This window comes from Panthera leo, chromosome C1, assembly GCF_018350215.1.
Source record: "Panthera leo isolate Ple1 chromosome C1, P.leo_Ple1_pat1.1, whole genome shotgun sequence".
Lineage (NCBI taxonomy): Eukaryota > Metazoa > Chordata > Mammalia > Carnivora > Felidae > Panthera > Panthera leo.
In genome coordinates this window covers 189,485,257-189,507,441 of record NC_056686.1, presented here as the reverse complement: position 1 = coordinate 189,507,441, position 22,185 = coordinate 189,485,257, and the positions used below count along the sequence as shown (strand labels likewise).

At 37.5% G+C, this 22,185-nt stretch overlaps 1 protein-coding gene and 1 pseudogene across 1 annotated transcript in view; both read right to left on the bottom strand.

The window, feature by feature from the left end:
* The window catches only part of PARD3B (par-3 family cell polarity regulator beta), a 1,004,169-nt gene that overhangs the window by 701,068 nt on the left and 280,916 nt on the right, over positions 1-22,185 (bottom strand). The gene's annotated exons all lie outside the window — the stretch shown is intronic.
* LOC122229024 lies at positions 7,353-7,469 on the bottom strand (annotated as a pseudogene).

Here is a 22,185-nt window from a genome sequence, read left to right as displayed (position 1 = left end):
TCATGTGACATTCACTTTCCCAACCTAGGAGGTGAAGACACAGCTACCAAACTCCTTGCTTGTTGTAAGGATTAAACTCCCCGGCCCAAGCTAGAACTTCACTGCATATCAGCCACTCTTCTTGCCTGCAATGCCAACATCTAACAAGCAGTGCACATATTTGGTGAGTACCCTAGAAACATTCAAATTAATTAATATCATTTTCTAACTTCAGCCAGGGATATTCTGAATTACAGTTACAGTAAGAGGTATTTTGGTAGTTATCCAATTAATTGTCATGCTTAGCACTTTACTTGGCTTGGAGCCTGCCGGCATATTTAAGTTTACCTCTTGCTTCTCAATCTAAGGGGACTTTCTCTGCCACTCTGGCGAAAGTGCTCGCTTTGAGGGCCTTGGAAAAGAGCCAGAGAAAGAGGCTTTGCGTGGAAAGCAAAGACCTCATTTTACCAGTGCACCCAGGTGGGTGTGGGGACTACGGGGAAGGCTAAACCAGGGGCGTCTGCCTCCACTGCCATGTTTGGTGTGGCCCTGACAGAAAACACCAGACCCAGCGATGGCCAAAAGGATAGCCAACAGGGAATTGACTGGATATCATTCATCTATAGCCATTATGCAGAAAGGGGCATTTTGATATTTAAGTATAAACAAACATTAAGAATACTACATGTGTATCTTTAAAACATAACTCCAAAACACTTGAGAAGTAAGGGGAAGAAACACAAAGAAGGAAAAGGTAGAAGTAAGATTGAAAACCCAGATCGTTTTCTCTAACCATTTCCAGCATTCTTTGATCCTGGGGGAACAAAAAATGTTAATTGCCTCCATGTCTCAGTCCAATGTTAGAAGACTGGATAAAAAGAATCGCAGCCAACAAAAACTGTCTACGTTAAAAAGAAAATCTCACACTGCATCAAAGAAGTCATCAGAACATTTTGTTTTCTTAGGTTTCTAGGTATTCCTAAATGTAGGCTCTCTAAAGACAAATTCAGTCGTAAGGCTCCAATTTTATATCTGGCAAAAAATAGAGATTACCTAGGGACTAATAAGCTAAACATTTCTTTTCTACATGAAGTAGGTTTAAAAGAATCTTTATCTTCGAAAGATCAGAAGCACAGTCCTCCCTACAATTCAGCATTTGTCAAAGTTTGGTTATGAACCACCTACATCACAATATCCTGGAGTGGGGTAGGGGGAGCAAATAAACACTCCTGGACCCATCCCAGAATTTTAAAATGAGAATCTTTTAACGTTTTCCTCAAGTGGGTTTCCACACATAAGTTTCAAAAACATTAAAATTAACCACAGAGACTAAAAAGACTTATCTCTAATGGTGGTGTAGAGTCCACACAAATCATATCACATAATTCCTCCTTGCTTTCACTAATCACATTTCATCAGTGTAAAAAAAACAAGTAGTTGCTAGCAGCAACAGTCAGTAAATGGAAAAAAAACATATATCACATCAGCAGCCTAAAAATTACGTATCACAGTGGTCAGATACAGACAGTATCTCATTTTACCTGTCTAGTGGTGATTTTCATATTTTGTAGATTGGTCGATCGATAGATACATAGTCTGATCCCCTGTTGAAGTATTTTATTTTGTTTTGTTGTTGTTGGCTTTTAAAAACTAGCAACCAGCAGTCACATCCTCTTTCCATTTAGTCATCAATTGCGTGGGACCTCCACCATAAATACAGTCTGAACAGATCACCCCAACTCAACACCTGAGCCACTGTCACTCATCCCAACTCAACAGATGAAGAAGCTCTAAATTATCAAATTAGCACACTCCATTCACAACCTGTCTGAATCCAAGTACTTGTAATAAATTAATATTAATATAAAATTCAGGCAAAGCAAAACCCCTCCCAGGAGGTTGTTAAAGTAAAAGAACTTGATCAGGGAAGTTTGAAGGAAAACTCAGAAACTCTCAGGGCTTCAGAGTCCTCCTAATCTGAAACATTGGTTTGGGGGGTGGAGACCGGATAATTTTTAAAGGTTTTCTAGATTTAGAATACTATGAATAAAGCATGACTGTGCACAATTTTTAAAACTTTTTAACATTTATTTATTTTTGAGAGACAGAGCATGAGCAGAGACAGAGGGAGACATAGAATCCAAAACAGGCTCCAGGTTCTGAGCTGTCAGCACAGAGCCCGATGTAGGGCTCAAACTCACGAACCACGAGATCATGACTTGAGCTGAAGTCAGAAGCTTAACCGACTAAGCCACCCAGTTTCCCTGACTGTAGAAAGATTTTAAACCATATATAATTTTCCATCATTCTACCACAGTGTCAGACTGTGTGTAAATTATGTAATCCCTGTAATTCTCAACCCCACCATTTACAAAATGAAGATAATAATGACACTAATATTAACCTAGTAAAATTATCGTTAAGGTTAAATGATATAAAGCTCTTAAAGCACTGAGCACTATTTTGGCTCGCTGTAAATTCTCAAGAAATAATATTACTTATGTATAGTGTGATTTAAACTTTTCCCAACAAAATATGTCAGACTGACTGATAGTTAAGCACAGTACCTTGACATTTGTAGAGCCCAGTTGGGCCAAGTAATTCACCTGCGTAGGGACCCAAGTGAAGTCGTTCATATAAGCCTATCACCACTCGAGATGGGGGCAATGCATGATAGTTTTCACAATGTTCATGCTTTAACCAAAACACCACTTCCAATGTTTCTCTCCGTGAGAGCTCATTCCTTCCAGCCCAATTCCATCTCCACATGACACATTCCACATGCACACCTTGCCAGTCCAAGAGGCCCCTTCTCTCATTTGTGTTTGATATAGTGTCTACATCGGTCAGTTTCAACATCTCAAACGCTTCCAGCTTGCCTCATGTACCGTTAAAGATCAATAAAGCAGTGGTGGGATTTTCTTTTCTTTTTTTTCCCCCTAACAACCAAATAACGCCCACTCCTAACAGACAAATATCTGCTAAATATATCCCTGGAAACTGAAAGAAGCTATGTGAAATGAAGTGGCAAACATATAAAATGGTCAGGGATTTCTCTTTCATTACTGTTATCAAATTTCAAAATTAAAAAGTCAACAGGGGTATAATATTTATTCAGGGGACACAAAGCACATGGAACAATGCTCAAAGGTGCATTTTAAAGACCTTCAAACACGTTAAGGGAGCCAAAGTTATAAGATAATAAAAATACTATTACAGCCCATTAAGCATGTTGTAATGGTGCTTAGGGATGATGCAGTCATGTTTTGCAAAAAGTTATTTTCACCCATCTCCCTGAGAGGAAATTCAATGCAATCCAGATATTCTTAGGAAGATACACAAATATTTCTAGATAATACAGAAATGTACTTCATCACCATTGCAGACCTCAGACACTAATTTGAGTGTTCAGGATGTGCAGAAGTATAATAAACCAGAAAGGAGGATCAAATCGAAAAGTTGTTTTTTAATGCTTAAATTACTCTGATTTGTCAGGGTTAAAAATTCAAAATCAGGTCAAAGGTTCAGGCTTTCAATATTTTGCATATGTTGTTTCTAAAAAACAAATGGGGGCTTTACACATCGTGGGGCAACGCTGTCTTGACGAGGGCAAACTTTTTTATGAAATGATACTTCAAGTGACCACACTCTTGAAATGACCCTTCATAAGGCGATTTTCAATTTTTTTAACCTATATACAACTCAGTAGAGAACATAGTCTAACCACTATACTATTAATAATTGCTGTTGATTCTATTATTTTTTTCATTGCTCCATTTCCGGCATCTAGAATAGGGCCAGGGCCTATTAAATAGGTGATCAATAAATGTGTTTGGAATGTATGTATTAATTATTGAATGACTATCCATATATTTATGCATGGATGATGATTTATATGAATATGTATACACATACACAGATGGTTTTGGAAATTTAACAAAGGGAAGAGAAGAGAGCTCAGCTGTAAGCACCAACTTTGTGCCCAGCTCTTACTGTTTCACTTACATAGTTTCACTTAACCCTCACAATGACTCATAACCAAACCTCACAGAGAATAAGCAATCAGAACCTACAGCAATCAGAGTCCTACAGCTAAAACCATGGCAGAAATAAACTGGTGGGATTCCCTAGAACTATCGAACGGCCAGCACTCCCATCATGCTGACATCTCGACAGTCATTCTTTCTCCCCTGGCTAGAAGTAATGGCAAATCAATTAAGAGCAAAAAAAAAATCACATAGCAAACTCCTAAAAATATCGGGCATCTGGAAGAACCTCTGTGCTACACAGGACATCGTGAACGAACTGGTACGAGCCCTCCCTAAAGGTACATGATGGCAATGAGTAGGGGGCATGGTCGATAGAAAGGTTATTTCTGGCCACAAGCAGGATCTGTCTAGAAAGCAAGGGCTTCTCGCTCATCAAGAGAGCCACGGCCATTTAATTGTCACCATAACCAAGGTTCAAAGATTAAGCTGCAAGAGTGTGGGGTCACACTGCTTATAATGGTGGAACTAGAGTCCCTGTATCTTTTTGACTCTCACCACTCTAACATACTAATATTAGGATTTAGTCTTCTGCCAATATCAGCATTTCTCAATCAGTGGCAATTTCTGCTACCACTTTTATTATTATTATTATTATTATTATTATTAACATATTAAGAGAGTGCTACTGGCATCTAGTGGGTAGATCCCAGGAATCTGCCAAACATCATACGATGCACAGGCCAGCTCCTCCAACATGAAGCACTATCTGGCCCAAGACATCAACTGTGTCAAGACTGAGAAATCTTGATCTATATCAATATACAAAGCACCCACTTAATTCACTCACCTATATACTTGGGTGTCTACTATGTACCATACACTGTTCTAAGCACCAGGGATGTGGTAATAAGCAAATCAGACAATGTCCCTTGTCTGAGAGTTTACATTTAAAACTGGGGGTAGACCTTAAGGATGGACACACAAGGGTGACTTTGGAACACACTATAGTAATCCAGGGAACAGATGATTGTGACTTCCAGATACAGAAAAGCTGAGGTACAAAAATAGAGCAGGAAGCAGTCTATTTGCTATCAAAAGATTTCCCCAGTGAAGCACTATCAAAATGAAAAAAGCGCCCCATGGAAAATCAAACCACAGATGACAGCTTAAATGAAAATAATCCACTTAAAATTTCTTTTGAACTGTAAACAGTTAGGATTGGCAAAGTTTGTAATAATGAAGCCCTCATTCAAATCCGATTTTTACAAAACTCAACTCTACTTTGCTCCTGTAGTAGATGTGTTCTGGAAAGGTTTTTCTTAATGTGACAATCTGTACATGTGGGAAAAGCCAGTGACTGATTTGGGAATTCTCTGTTCTGTCACAAGCTAAAAAGTTCTCTTTGAGGCACCACAAATTTCGCGTATGTCGACACCATACTTATCCGGGTGTACCTTTCTACACCTTCTGCCAAAAGGCCACCTCCAACTTACAAATGGGTTGCCTTACAAGAGTTCATTTGCCAACTAGTTACTTGGAACCCAGAATATATATTCCCAGAGAAACAAGATTTTGTTGTAAATAGTGGTTAGATTCCTCAGCCAGGAAACAAAAAATCTGTCTAATTCACACGGTATCAGTATGAAAACAGTGAGTGAAGCTAACAGCAGTTTTAAGCCTTGCTTCTATGAGACAGCAGGTTGAAATTCCAATTCCTAACGCTTAATGATTCACTATGAGAATGAGGCAGGTGAGGAGCTCTCCCACACCCTGATGTCTGCCTGACTATAAAAGCAGGGGTTGTAGTGGTCTCAAGCCATGCGGGAGGAGAGATTAGAATCTTTACCAGTGATAGGAAGTGATGGATGGATGGATGGATTTTCAAATGAAAATTGAAGTCCTGGGAGTCAGGTTATGGCTAGAAATGTTTACATTAATTCAGTCAACAAATATCTGGCTAGATATTTGGAGATGCAGGGATGAATAAGGCAGCCTCCATGTCTCTCATCCCAGAATGCAAAGCCATAAAATGCATCACACTGGTAGAGGAAGTGAGTGATAGATGGGGAAAAGGGATGACGTATAGGTGGGACTCTAGTACAAAAATGATGAGAATGTCCCAGTGAGAGCTTCCTCTTGCAGAAGGACAAGAACAAGAATCATGAGGGGCGCCCGGGTGGCTCAGATCCGACTTGAGCTCAGGTCATGATCTCACAGTTTGTGAGTTCGAACCCTGTGTCAGGTGCTGTGCTGACAAGCTTGGAGCCTGGAACCTGCTTTAGATTCTGTGTCTCCCTTTCTCTCTGCCCCATCCCTGCTTGCGCTCTGACTCTCTCTCAAAAGTGAATAAACGTTAAAAACAAATTAAAAAAGAAAAAAAAAGAACAAGAATCATGAATTTAACTAGAAATCAGTCTTTGATACAGTTAAAACCGTACAGATTCATCTGGCTGAATAAACTCTCTTATTTCACAGAAAAAAAAGTGACATTGAAATGCAAGAGTCTACTTGTAAATTTGGAATAAGATCCCAAATGCTTGATAATCAAACCTCTATTAGTGTATGCTTTCTGGATCTTACTTTCCTTTTTCGTGGCTTCCAGATAAATCAATACCAATCCTTCCTCTTTTCTAGAAGTTGGACCCTGGAGTGGCAAGGCAAGCTTGAGTGATTAAGTAAGAGAGGACATTAAAAGCCAACACCTTTATTTTATAAGTGAAAAAACAGAGATCTAGGGAGATTAAGTAATGTGACCAACCTAAGACTAAGGTAGAATGAGGGCTGCCTGGCTTGTGTGACCCAGCAGTTTCCATTACAGTACCACCACTCCCACTATCATTATCATAATGAGGAAGACAAGGAAGAAATAATACCTCTGGGAGTAGATACTATATGTAGACTAGAAAGGCATAGTCCTCTAAGCAAAGGTTCTATTTTATTTTTATGAGAGAGAGAGAAAGAGAGAGCATGTACCCAAGTGAGGGAAGGGCAGAGGGAGAGACAGAGAATCCCAAGCAGGCTCCACACTCAACACAGAGCCTGACAATAGGGCTCAATTCCATGACTGCAAGATCATGACCTGAGCCAAAATCAAGAGGCGGGATGTCCAACCGACTGAGCCACCCTGGCACCCCTAAACAAAGATTTTAAACATAATTTCCAACTGATGAAAAATACTGGCTAAAATTCATAACTTTAACTCTCTTTGAGGTAAGTATGAAATCAAAATTTATAAATCAGAAGATTTTCTAGAAAACGTATTTTTGCCCAGAAGTGCTCCCCCCCCCCAAAAAAAAAAAAAAAAAAAAACTTGACTGTATTTTGGAAAATTTTCTTTTAAATGTCTTAATTGTGGTGTATTGAAATACATGTTTTCCCCATTGGAAAAAATTTTTGTAAATCTGGAAGCTTCGCAAATCTGTGTGTCATCCGTGCGCGGGGGCCACACTAATCCCTGTATCGTTCGAAGTTTTCAGAATATGTGCTGCTGGAAGCAAGCACTCCCTTGAATTGTTGAAGACATCATTTCACCCTTCAGTTACTGAGGAGTTCTTATGGGTGCTCCCTCATGCTAAACTATCTCTGTGCCTTCATACCCTCCTACTTCGGCATGTTGCCTTCTGTTCCGATCAGGGCTTCTAGCATTCTGACAGAAATCAGATCACAAAGACTGACAGAATACAGGGGAAGGCAAGAATCCAAAATCTCTAAGAGAAGGCTTCTCAAAAGTTAAATAATCATTATGATGGCAATTTTGGTGGCTCACAGGCATCTTGGGTGACATCATTTTGAATATATCTTACTGATCTCTTTTGATCTCAGTTCAGTGGCATTTTCAATTATATCTAGAATCTTGGCAGTTCTCTGAATAATTGAGAGACTAACAGTTTAAACTTCAGTGAGCTAGGGAGATATAATTATTAGGAATGCATATGGAATTGGCTTTTCTATTTCTGGTAATGTGTTTCCATTTTATTTGATTTTAAACATTCCTAAGTATTTTTAATGCTGTTCTTGATATGTGTAAATAATTATTTTAGAATAAGAGTTATATGTTTCAGTTTAAAGTACTGCTTACACATAAAAGGTATTAGGTAAAAGTTATCTAAGTTAATTAATTCTGGAAACACGATATCTAACAATAGGTACATGAGGGAGACGAGGTAGCAAGAAGTGAAAGAGCTACAAATGAAAAGTTGGAGCAGCCCCAACGAAATCATTAGGAACTAAATGACTGTTACGGTGGCTTCAGAGGCTCCAGGAAACAAATGTGATACATGTGATAATGACCAGAACCCCCAAAGTAATTCAGAGACACAATTCTGTACACCTTTTGCTGGTAAAGCTCTAAGCCCATATGTCATGTTAGCCAAACATGACTTCACCACACACGATTTTAGCATCCAAACATGGCTTAAGGGCTCCTTAAATTGACAATCAAGAACCACTCCTAATCCCTACAACATGAAACTACAATCTTACCACCTAATATAAAGTTTTGAAGACGTATCTTTTCGGTAATAAAAACAGAATGTGTGTGCCCAAATATTCAGTGAGCAGAGCTGGTTTAGATGATCTCTAAAGGGCTCTTCCATACGAAACTAGGTTCAGATCACACCAGAGGGAGCACATTTTATGAAACTTAATAACGTCTCTTCCCTTTTCTTGTAGCTAACAATCGAATATCTTTTATCAGTCTCCACTCTGCCAAAACCTTTTCTGTATACGAGCTGGCAACATGGAGAAGTTGTCTTGTTCTTTCTTTCCAACTCTTAGCATCGGTAGCCAAAAGTGTCTTTGTTGCTCAAATAGTCCATGCCATCTGCCAGCAGCTTCTCCAGCCTGTGGTACCATCTGCCAGCCACCCTGCTTCTGTGCCCAGGCCATGTTGCCTCTGTGCTATTTCAAATGGTTCTTTCACCGAGAGAGAGAGAGAGAGAGAGAGAGACAGACAGAGAGAGAGAGAGACAGACAGAGAGAGAGAGAGAGAAAGAGAGAACCAGCACCTTTTGATTCTATCCACTTTTGATAATCATCCCAAACACTGTTCTCTAACCCACCGGTTCTCAAGAGGACAAAAAACTCAACAATTTGAACAGGAACAATTTCCTTTGATTTTTTTTTTTTTCTCCCTCCCTGTCGGGATAAAGAATTAGACAGCTACAGTAGATTAACACAATCAGTCATTAATATAACAAGTGTTTATGGCTATGTTCCCTTTTTGTTTTTATAAGGTATTCTTAATGAATTATTCTTTGGAAAAAGAAGCAAAGAGGGGAACACAATCCTTATTCCTACGGTTAATCCTGATTACTTTAAAAACAACTTCTGGTGGAAATTAATAATTCAGTTGAATGTTATTAACAGTATAATGTTAACTTTATGCTGCACTGCACTGTTCTTCCTTCTAATCTACTTAAAATTCCTGACTTTAAAGTAGAAACAACAAGGGCTGCATAACAGTCTCTTATGGAGGTTAAGCCTAAAGAGTTCGATTAATATTCTCCCTAAGGCCACCAGGAAATTCCTTAAAGCAAGAGAGTTTCAGGCTTTGCTGTGGATTATGCTGAAGAGGTTTTCTTTCTAGCTTTGTAGCTACTGGGAATTTATCTAATGTCTCCATCACTGCTCAGGCTTCAGAAGAAGGTCCTTTTTATTCCCAATCACTCATCAGAATCCCAGGATAACTCAACAACCATGAAATTTGGAAAGTTCGCTATTCCTATACCAAAATTAAATTAGCATTTAAGTGAATGTCAGGAATCAAGTTCACTCATAAGAAATTATATCATTCTACCCAAATGTCAGAAAATACACATATTTTAAGCCACAACATCTGAGGTTTCTCCATCTGTACAGATGGTAATGTTCTTCTCTGTAGGCATGTCTGATCTTTACAAATGGTGGAGGACACTCTTATTGTATTAACCTTCACATTTCTTTTAAATCTTTTAGATTTGTAAACCACAGACCTTGATGTTGAGGCATATGGCTATTCGCATCAGTTTCTAAAAATAACATGCTTTCCACCCCTAAAATGTGTGTAATTACAAAACTCTAGCTTTGATTTCCAAAATTTCTATTCATAATAAAACGATATATATTTCTTATAGTTGAATACTATTATCTCTCAGTAAAACTTCACATTATTTATCATTATTCTACTTCAAGAAGAAAAAAATAAAATAGCTCTTAAATTTTGCTTTTAATTTACACAACCACTTTTTGCCTTAAAGCATATTATTTTTAACAAAATTTCTACAGAAATGGCATTTACTTCACATTTAAGATTTTATATCCCAATTTCACTAAAATATGGGAATGGAGAAAGTTCCTCAAGACTTTCAGTTTTCCTCAAATACTAAAATCATGTAGAGTATCAGAAACATGGGAATGATACATAATTTTGTTAGAGTTAAAAGCCATAAATATTCTAAAACAGAAGAATGTTTTCATAAATTCTAATTGAGATAAAATCAAATGTATTTTCTTAATTTTTTCCTTTTTTAACATTTGTTTATATTGGAGAGAGAGAGACAGACAGAGACAGAGCATGAGCATGAGCATGAGCAGGGGAGGGGCAGAGAGAGACACTAAGACAGATTCTGAAGCAGGCTCCTGGCTCTGAGCTGTCAGCACAGAGCCCAGTGCAGGGGTCAAACTCACAAGCCGTGAGATCATGACCTGAGCTAAAGTCAGATGCCCAACCTGAGCTAAAGTCAGAGCCACCCAGGTGCCCCAAAATAAATGTATTTTAAATCACAGTGATTCTGATACTTGAAAAACATTGTACACGATGAAAATTAAAAGGTTAACATGATAGCCTTAATACATTATTTGTTAAAATTACTGGTTAAATAGTTTCCATAAGTTTAAACTTATTAATATACTATTAGATCCATTTGGAAGCTAATACAAAGTTAGAAGCTACAAACACAGATGAACTCTGTGGGGGTTAGGTTGAAACACAAATGTAAGATAGCAAGTGTTCAAAACCTACTCTCATCTCCTCAAATGATCAAGGATCTTTGGGGAAATACATTTGCCTGGTTCCTTCTCTCTCGGGGTGAACTCTTTTGCAAGCAGGACGACCCATAAAGGTACTGAGTGTGGAAAAACTGATACAAACGGTTTTGTATCAAGAATAAGAGTTATTTTCTGATGAGGAGGCTCTTCCCTAAAATGCATGGTACAAAGTCATGAACTGATGAAGAAGGTTGTGCCTTCATGAAGCTTGTCAATAATATTAGCCGAAGAAATTTGGGGAAAAAAAGATGCTGAAAGCTCATTAGGGAAGTGATATGTAGCATTGGAAGAGTGATAGAAAAATAGATAATGTTTGGAGTTTTGCTGCCAGGTTAGCAATGACTGATGAGTGGTGGATTTCTTTCTTTCTTTCCTTCTTTCTTTTTTTTTTTTTTTTTAAATTCAAAGAGGGGAGGCTAAAAAGAAGAAAATCATTCAAAGTCATCTAATTATACCACCATGGACATCACACAACTATACACAACTATACACACACACACACCTGACCTGAAATCTTAGAAGTTTATATACCTTTATGATAAAGAGACTACTATTCCCTTTTTTTCTAATATTCATCCATTTGAACAGAATGAAAGAATATATTTTGTTTAGGAGACATTTGGCCCAATATCCCAAAGACATCAGCCACTCTGAAAGCTACTGAATGTTCGCTGTATGTCTTTCACAATGGAATGCTCACCCAAGTTCACTTTCCACAGATCCTTGGTGGACAACAATGTGACCATTAGTGTTCTCTATTTTCTGCTTCACTGTCACTCAGCAGACCATCTAGACTATCTTGCTTACCTTACCTCCTCCTCCTTTCAAACTAGATTCCATTTCTTTGAGATATTCTTCTTTAAATGTGCACTCTTGGTTTAGATCATTCTCATCACTTCTACTTCACCTGTCCATTTTCCTTACTACATTAAAAAAATGTTGCCATAAAAAAAGTATTAAGAAGAATCCCCCCGAGGTCTGCCTGAACTGCACCACTTTGATCAGACCAGGAAAAGAGCTGGCTCCTCACATCTTTGTTCCAATTTACTCAACCTTCAGTTTCGGGGCCCCCAACGTCTTGTGCTTCTATTGTTTTCTAGCCTCATCTTACATCACTGTTTCTCTTGTGTACTTTACTCCACTGTTAGTTTCTTTATGTTCCTTCCAAGCTCTGTTTGTTACACCTCAGATCCGCATATACTCCCCTCACTTGATCTAGAACGTTCTACCCCTTGCTCTTCTATCGCGGCCTCCATCACTTCCTTGAAGTCTCATGCATAACACCCCTTCCTCTAAAACGTTTGTTTGACCTCTGCCTACATTTAAGTAAAACTTCTCTATCATCAGTTTCTCAAATCCTTTACTTCCTAGTTAGCATTTACCACAACCTATAATTACATATTTATTCGTGCAATGATTTATTAAAATGTGTTTCTCCCTCTAGACTGAGGCCCATGTGGGTAAAGATCATATTTGTTGTGTTCAGTATTATCTCCTCAGCTTCTAGTACCATGCTCGCTGCATAAAGAATGCTCAGTTCATATTTGTGGCTCTTTTCGTTTGTTTTTCCCCAAAGTTCGTTCATTATTCACTTAATTATTTGTTACAGTTGTTAGCTTGTTGTTTAGTTTGCTGAGCTTGTGAGTTGGATTTATTCTGTGTAATACAAGCCCGGCACAGAATGAAGCCTGAACGATGACTGCAGTTTGCTGAACCCGGGGTCCCATGTGCCCCAACCCTGCCTCCTAACCTGTCCCAGCTCTTTCACGCATCCAGGCTTCATCCAGCCAACGCTAAATTGTTATTCCCGACTCTGCTCAAGAGTGACATCCACCAAGACAACTTCCCGGACTCCCCAAGCTGACTGAGATGCCCTTGTTGTGATTCTAAAATTCCCTCTCTATTTCAACATTCTGGAGGGTTGCTCACATGGTCCTACAGTCAAGAACTTATCCAACTTATCCAACATAGACTCTTAAAATTAGGAAACATATGTTATTCAGATTGCATCTAGCGCATAGCAATACTTCATGTAATTTGATAAAGGACTGGATACTTATGTTGTTAACGGGGAAAAAAGAAAGGTGGTAACAAAGTAAACGTAACACCAAAAATAATGCCAAAGGGCAAAAGGGTAACCCTTTCTAGCAAACTCCTGCATATTTTGATATTCCAATAATCCAAAGAACTCCAAGACATTAATATTTGGTAGGAATTAAGTAAAAAATAGCATTCAGTGACTCAGTACTGGAAAGAATTTCACCATGTTAACTTTCATTAAGACATCAAACCAGATCATGGTGGGTTCCTCTTTATTATATATTTTATTAGTGACAACAATATTCAAGAGTCCCCTTTCCATCTCAATTAAAGAAATTTTAGCTAAGTTAGTGAGTCTTTAAAACTTAAATAAGTTACAACGGAATAATTAGAATAGCTTTTATAATTAAGAAACAAGACACTGTGGAGCATTGCATTTCTGCAGAATTATTGCCTGTCGCCAGCACATTAAGACCACAACCAGAGGCACACTGCCTTAGTCTCTTGGGAAATACACTAATCCTCTGAAATCCGTTGCTTAAAGCACTTGTTGTATATATGGATCTTTTCCACTCTTTAAATCTCAACTCTGATAAAATTTTTGCTTAATGTTTATCACAATGTTCCAAATTGTATGTAGAAAAAGTAGTTCTATGTTCTTTTTCAATATGGACATATAAAATGTTGAACAAAAGGCAATACACAATCATATGCTTTATTATAAAATTACCTTTATGTATTATCATAGGAAGTTGTAATAAGCCTTAACTAGCTTACTATACTTATATACTTACTATATAATATTTTGCATAATTGCAATTATGAAAATTAAAGAGCACAGCACTCCACTGGAATTTAAAAGAGCAATAATCTAAAACACGGTAAAGAAAACAACCCTCCAAAATGGCGGCTTTTGCCAAGCAAAACTTGTTACAAGAACCTAGAAAGAATAAAACCTCTCCTGACTGTGTTAAAGGCCAGCTACATATAAAACACTATTGTCATTTTACTTCCTAATACCTCTCTTTATATCATGCTGTAGGAGTTGTATTGATTTCATACTCACACTGTTTCACCCATCAAAACCATCTATAAAAAAAAGATAGTTCAAAAGTGTGGTCTTTGTATTTTTGTTGAGATCATTATCCTGGCCAGTTGATAATGAGCCTTCAAATGCAATGTGTCCATTTATTAACAATGACAGAACTAAGCTTTCTAATCTGTGTAACCTGTGTAAAATACTTAAGTGCAATTTCAAATACAATTTGATAGAGAAATTGATAACTATCAAGGAATTGTGGGGTTTTTTTTTAAACTTATTTATTTTGAGAGATTGAGAGCAAGCACGGCAGGGGCAGAGAGGGAGGGAGAGAGAGAATCCCAGGCAGACTCTGTGCTGACAGCCCCGATGTGGGGCTCGAACTCACGAACTGTGAGATCATGTCCTGAGCCATGAGTTGGACGCTTAACCAACTGAGCAACCCAGGTGCCCCAGGAATCATGTTTTAAAGTTAATGCTAAAATAAATATTTGTATAACTTTTTTTTAAATTCAGACTCTAGCTTGGTGATAACAAGAGGTTAAATTCTATTTTATTGTATCTTTCCAATGTTCTATTATTCTCCCAATGATCTGTTGTTTCCAAAGCCCTGGGGAAAGCCACCTGACTGAGCAGGGAGTGGGGGAAGGTGACTACTCTTGCCACACTCCTCCAGAGCTTACAAATAGCAAAATCACATGGGCAGGCAGATTTTCAATATTTCCTGTTCTTATTCACCAGTCATTGCCGGTGAGTGTAAAAGAAAAGCAGAAAGGGAAGGAAGGATGTGTCTCACCAAGATGGCTAAATGGAAAATAATGCAACACACTGGTATAAACTAGAGTAAGTCACTATGCTTCAAATTCCAATGGCCTTGATCACTGACATTCCATTTGGGAATTCTGTATCACTCCGGTTGTTCTGACCTTTAGGGGCACTTTCCCAGATCTAAGGAAAACTCCTACCAGAAAAATAAGTACACTCTAGTAAAAATGCAAGCCTAATAAACTCTTCAGGGCAGGAGGGAGAAGACCACAGTACTTTTGCACTTATTTCTCTGACTTCACCAGATGGTAACAATAGGATTTCTGGAACTGCACTCAGTGCAATTTGCCAGACAGTCATAATGATCAAGCTACCAATACAAAGACAGCATCTACCACGTGTGGAGTACTGTGAGACATTATGTAAAACATACAAGACACATTAACCACAGTCCTTGCCTTGGCTCACAAAGTATGAAAACTCATAGTGGAGTCTGGTACATCAGCATTTGGTCAGCAGTCATTTAGATGATGAAGATAAAGAGTAACACACCAAAAGTTGAGAGTCAGGGACACCTCCCAGCACCGCCTACTGGAATTAAGCAAATACAATGCGCTCATGACATACACTTAAGTCAGCAACTTTCTGTTGAACCAGGATCACCAAACGCAGCAACTTCCTCAGCCTTTTGCATGCTTTCACCACATCCACCTCATTAATCGTATACACATCTACATAGTTTGACTGATTAAGGCTGTTGACGCAGGTCCAGCTCTCAAAAGCTTATGAGTCCCAGTTACAATAAAATGAAAATCTCGGCTGTGACAGAAAGGTTTCCTTTCTGCAAAACATCAAGGGGACACAATGGCTTCAATTACTTCTTTTCTACCGGAAGAACGAATTCAACGATGACAGGTCCTTCCCATTTATATTTATTGAGTAGGAAAATCAAGAGAAAGAACAACAAAAGAGGTATAACAGACCACCAAATTTCACATCAAATACTGTTTTCAGTGTGAGATGAAACGTAAACTAAGCTTCAACTAGCAAATCTGCAAACACTGGAGTTTGGCCAAAGCAAGCCACTCAAGTTGTTGAGGCTGACCGACGACCATTTGAGAGCTAGACGAACGTGTGCCAGCTCAGAAGGAGTGGTGCGTGTGTACGTGTGGGCATATGCATAGTTACGTGTGCACGTAGGATACTAGATGCCATTAGTTATTAGAAAGGTAAATAACATTTCATTCTTTACGTACTCATTTTCCATCTCTCCATTAGCAGAAACCGTAACTACTTTGAGAAACACTAAAGGATAATTTACTTATCTTCCTATAAAAGAATATACTCTTTTAACTCCAGCTTTTAAGGATTACAGAGGCCAGCAAGAAAAATATTCCAATGCTAACTTAAATATAGATCCCAGCCATAAGTAAGTATATACTATCAGGAATAAGAAAAAAATGGGGTTTTGAAAAACTTTTTTCCTTTAAGGTTGTCCCATTCTTACAAATGCTAAGTAAGGTGTCATTAATCAATCATTAATCCAATGTTCATAAAGCCCTAATAGGGCTGTATTATGAAATACAGTCTTTTAAAATTCTTTAAATTACTGTTTGGGTATGATAAGATTGTACTAAGATTTAAATGTCATGGAAGGCTTAGAAGGTAGATGAGAAACATGTCAGCACTTCAGTGTTCCGCATAGGCCAACATGCTTCTCACAATGGTTGGGATTCAGCACCTCCAACCGCGCTCATCTGAAAGGTGGCAGGAAGGTCGGGTGCAGCCTAGTCACATGCTGAGACAGCAAAGCAGGGTGGCCGAGTTGAGAAGTTGTAATTATAAATACACTTACCAAAAGAATTTCTGTAAGAATATACATACAGTCATTTATGAATTTAGAAATAATCCTAATTCTCAGGAGGCTCTGGGTGTCCTATATGTCCTACAGAGTATTCATTTTTCTATCTACTTGAAAAATGACAGCTTTCTAATTATTCTGTCAAGATTAATAGACCCCAAATTTGACTCTTAAATCTCAGTGGATGTCTTTTTTTCAATAGCCACTAATTCTCATTCGTGACATTTTTCATCCCTAAAATTATGTGTTGCAAGGATTTTCATAAAGTCAATTTATAGACCCAAGCAACCTCTAAATCACAGAACTAGAGTGATACAATCATGATAAATTAGCAAACAACCTTAAAGAATCTTAACAAGTACTTTAAAAAGAACCTTAGAGATGAATTTTTAAAATTGTTAACGACTAACAAAACTTCAGCTTCTAGCAAGATGAATGCAACTCTAAATGAAAAACATAACAAAGCCAGATAACATTTTTCAATTAAAAAATAAAAGTTATAAACCAAAAGCAATAAAGAATCCATACAGGCTAAAATCAAGTGAAAGAGGGACCCAAGGAATTGGTAAACACTAAAGTCTGATTTTATTTGTAGCATATATGACAAAACTTAGTAATGTTGACATACATCATTTGCATGGGGTATAGGAAAAAGGAAATGGCCTTTAGGGAAGGTTGAAGATAACGAGTTTAGAGTGGACATTCCCAGCAGATATTCATGAAAATCTAGGGCTTAAAAACATTATATTATCACTGCACAGTGTTGAGATATTGCCCACATGTAAGAGAGCAGCATGTAAACTTGACTATCTTGACATTGGCAGTAGGTAAAAAGGGAGTAGGGAAGAAATCACATCTGAAAGCATGCATCCTTCCTAAATCACAAACACTAGATCTTGAGAATTTAAAATGATTGAGTAGAAGTGTTCCCAAATGGCTGGCAGGAGAAGACACACAATTATTCTAAATAATTCTCACAGATTTCTAAAGAATATAGCTTTATTAAAAAAATTTTTTTAATGTTTACTTATCTTTCAGAGAGACAGACAGAGCATGAGCAGGGGAGGGGCAGAGAGAAAGGGAGACACAGAATCTGAAGCAGGCTCCAGGCTCTGAGCTGTCAGCACAGAGCCCGATGCGGGGCTCGAACCCATGAACTGCGAGATCATGACATGAGCTGAAGTCAAATGTTTATCTGACTGAGCTGCCCAGGTGCCCCAAGAATATAACCTTAAATAAGAAAAAAAAAAAATAACTCATAAGGCATTATGAATGAAAAGGCCTGCAGAAACAGTAGAATCAAATCTTAAGAGAGCTCACATATCAGAATGTTAAAACTGAGAATGTAAAATAATGGTTTCATGTGTTACAGAAATAAAAAGAAAACTGAAAACAAAGAATAATTAACCATAAAATGATAGAGTTGGTCTTACATAGAACAAAGGGGGGAAAAACAGTTGAAATTAAAAACAAGAAGAATGTGACATAGTATGTTAGATACGGCTGAAGGAAAAAAAATCATGAAATAAAAAATGAGATTTGAAGAAGCAATCCATGTGGAGCGTATAGAAATTAAGAGGTGCAAAATATAAGACTATGTGATTTAAGAGTCAGGGAAGGCAGGCAGACAGTCCACCAGGTATTTAGTACAAATTTCAGACAGATAATAGTCAAGACAAAATATTTAAAGAGATAAACTACTCTAAGTCTTTCCAGAACTACCAAGAGTTTACAAACTTCATATCCACCAATCTCAAACATGATAAATTTAAAAAACAAAAACTCACATCTATGCATATCATAATGAAACTTAAGAAAAACGAAAGAGGAAGAATTTAAAAACAGTAAGAATAGATAAAGAAACCGTGAGTGCGCTAAGAAGAGATATCTTGCCAATAATCACAGAAACCAAAAAAAAAAACAAAACGATGGAATGATGTTTTCAAATGTGCTGACAGCAATTGTCAATTTATAATCTTATACCTACTAAAATTAATTTCTAATAGCAGAAATGGAAGAGACTTTAAAAAAGAGTGTTTGCTATTTAAAGCTTTATTAATTACGCATCTTAAGTCATCTAGTTTTTTCATGAAACTTAACAAGCTAACTCTGAAATTTTTATGGGGAAATCAAAAAGTTATACACTTTAGCACATAAAAAATAACACAGCCCTGAAGAAAAACATCAAGATATAGGGGCGTGCCCTACCTATGAGCCCATCCAATTAGATAACACAGCCCTTTCCACAACCTTATCCATCTCAATTCTTTGCTTTAATTTTTATTCTGAGAGAGGAAAATAAAACTCACCTTTAACAAATGATATGACTTACTTAACATGTATTGTTTAAGTGTCTGTCTCCCTGTAATACAGTATCTGTTCCCCGGGGCAAGAAATTTTGCTCACTCAGTTACCTCAAACATCTAGAGAAGAACATACTGTGCAACAGGCACTCAATAAATATGTGTTAAATGAATGGGTAAAACAAGAATTTTAAAGCTATGGGTAAATTGGCCGATGGCCCTCAAACAGAGAGCTCAGGAACAGATTCATGCCATTTATGACATACTTCATCCCTGAAGAAAGGCTGGATTTTCATTAAATGGTTCCAGGTTAGCTAGTTATCCAATTAAAAAATGAAATGAGACCCCTACATCACATAATATTCAATGAACTATAGATAGATTAATGTTTTATTTAGGGGTGCCTGGATGGCTCAGTCAGCTAAACGAATGACTCTTGGTTTCAGCTCAGGTCATGATCTCACAGTTCATGGGTTCGAGCCCCATGTTGGGCTCCAAACTGACAATGAGGGGTCTGCTTAGGATTCTCTCTCCCTCTTTCTCTGCCCCTCTCTCACTCTTTCTCTGCCCCTCTCTCACTCATGCTCACTCTCTCGCTTTCTCAAAACAAGTAAATAAACTTTAAAAATATACATTTAATATTTTTAAGACATTGTGATGAGAAAGGATTTCCTAAACAAGATTTTAAAAAGCAATTCATAAACAATGACAAATTTAAGTGTATTAAGGAATTTCCTTTATCAAAATAAAAGAGTGAAATAAAACACCGAGAACAGAAAAACGATATTTCCAACACTGACAAGATATTAATATTCAGGACGTGAAAAGAAAAGTTAACAAATTAATATCCTACAATGCAAAGGGAAAATGAGCAAAAGTCATGAGTGCATCTTTTAGAAGAAATAAATGACTCATTAACACATGAAAATATATAACTTCACTGACAATTAGAAGAATTTATAAATGAGATTATTACAAGGTATGATTTTCTTTTACCTTTATCTTTTTAAATAATCTCTATGCTCAACATGGGGCTCAAACTCATGACCCAGAGATCAAGAGTCACATTCTCTACCGACTGAGCCAGCCAGGCACTCCTATGAGGTATCATTTTATACCCACTTGACTGGCAGCAATTAAAAAGTTGGGCCAATGTTATTACAAAGGAATGGTGCAATAGGGACTCCTTTATCCAGTTGGTGGGAGTGGGTATTGCAACCATACATGAGAGACTAGCTTGATAATATCACTGAAAGTTAATCACATACCCAAAAATCATGCCATTCCATTACTAGAAAGAATCTAGCAAGCGAGGACCTGGAGATGTGTACAACAATCTTCACGATAGCACCGTTGTTGAGAATGACAGTAAAAAACAGCCAAAATATCCATAAACAGTAAAATGGATGAAGAAATCAATTTGATGTACTCCTGTAATTATTATGTAGTGACTGAGATCAAATCAGATTACTGAGTTGCAAATTCTTTTTTTTTTTTTTTTTTTTTTTTTTTTTTTTTAAGTAGGCTTCAGACCCAGCATGGAGCCCAGCACAGGGCTTGAACTCACAACCCTGCAATCAAGACCTGAGCTGAGATCAAGAGTCAACCCTTCCACTTAACTGACTGAGCCACCCAGGTGCCCTACAATCTTTTTTTTTTTTTTTAAGATAAAGTAGAATGGGCTAAAATATACAAGAGCCCTTGATTCACAATAAATATAGGTATTGTTTTGTGAAACTTCAGTTTGAATTCTCTGTATGTACTCATTTGCAATGCAAACGTATTTTTTGTGGTGGCTGCCAGTCAAAACGATTTGAAAACCATTGCTTTAAAGTTCTGACAATGGATGACCAGTACTGACAAGGGATTCGTGTCAACAGGAACAAATTAAAAGCATAATGTGCAAAAAGCAAGTTCCAGAAGAACAGGTGTTATAAATTTCCATCAAGAAACAAACATGTCTACGTAAACATTATATTGTTTAGGGATATAAATTTTTGTGGGAATTGTCTTTCCCTTAATCTGTGTAGTGACTACATAGGACTATTTGACTACTAAAACAGTCCATATATATTTACATACAGTCTTTGCTATATGAGTCTCACAAGAACATTAACAAAGTTAAAACATGAATATTTTAAAATATGCAATACATTTTATAAGCTAGGAATGATCCCACTGGGTGAGGCTCTATAATCCCTTCTTCTATCCCCAGTCATAGAAGATGTGTTGGAGGAGGATGCGGAGGGGGGTTGGGGACACTGGGCATGTTCTCTGTGGTTCAGGAAGTTGAACACATTTCAGGCAGTCAGAATCCCCTGGCAAAAGAATTATTTCCTCTAACCAAGGAGGTAATATATTCATCCAAAGAAAAATTGAAGACAATGGAATAAGAAACACCGTCTGGCATTTAAAACTTGAATAGCACTTTTAACTACTGTCTAATATTCTACAATATGATCATAGTATATTTCAACATTTCTCATTGATAACCATTAGCATTTTTTTTAACGATTCTGCAGAGTACATACTTGTGTATTTCTCTAGGATAATGTGTAGCATTTGAATGCTGGATCAAAACTTTCCACAGGTGAGAGCGACGGTTAACTGTCAAAAATATTGCTCAAATCAATTATTATCTGTATGAGTAATCTGGAGAACAAGATGTTTTTTTAAATAGTAAACCTCCCCAGGGAGTTTGAGATTGATGTGTACTTGTGAAGTTACAATTTTGTTAAATTTTTTTTAATGTTTATTTTTGACAGAAAGAGAGACAGCATGAGCAGGGGAGGGGCAGAGAGAGAGGAGGACACAGGATCTGAAGCAGGCTCCAGGCTCTGAGCTGTCAGCACAGAGACCGACGCGGGGCTCGAACTCATGGACCACGAGCTCATAACCTGAGCTGAAGTCAGATGCTCAACCGAATGAGCCACCCAGGTGCCCCTTACAATTTTATATTCAAGTTAAATGAAATCAAAAGCTAGTCACTCCTAGCCGATATAAAAGCAAGGGTGTCCATGCAAGGTGCTCAGAATTCAAAGACATCAGGCATATGCTCATATTCCACAAGAGTAAACCAGATTTCATGCATGTGTGCAATGTTTAGAACTCATTTTTCATATATTGTAAAGCACAAATGAATACCATCAAGATTGTAAAAATATATTTTATTGGATACTATTC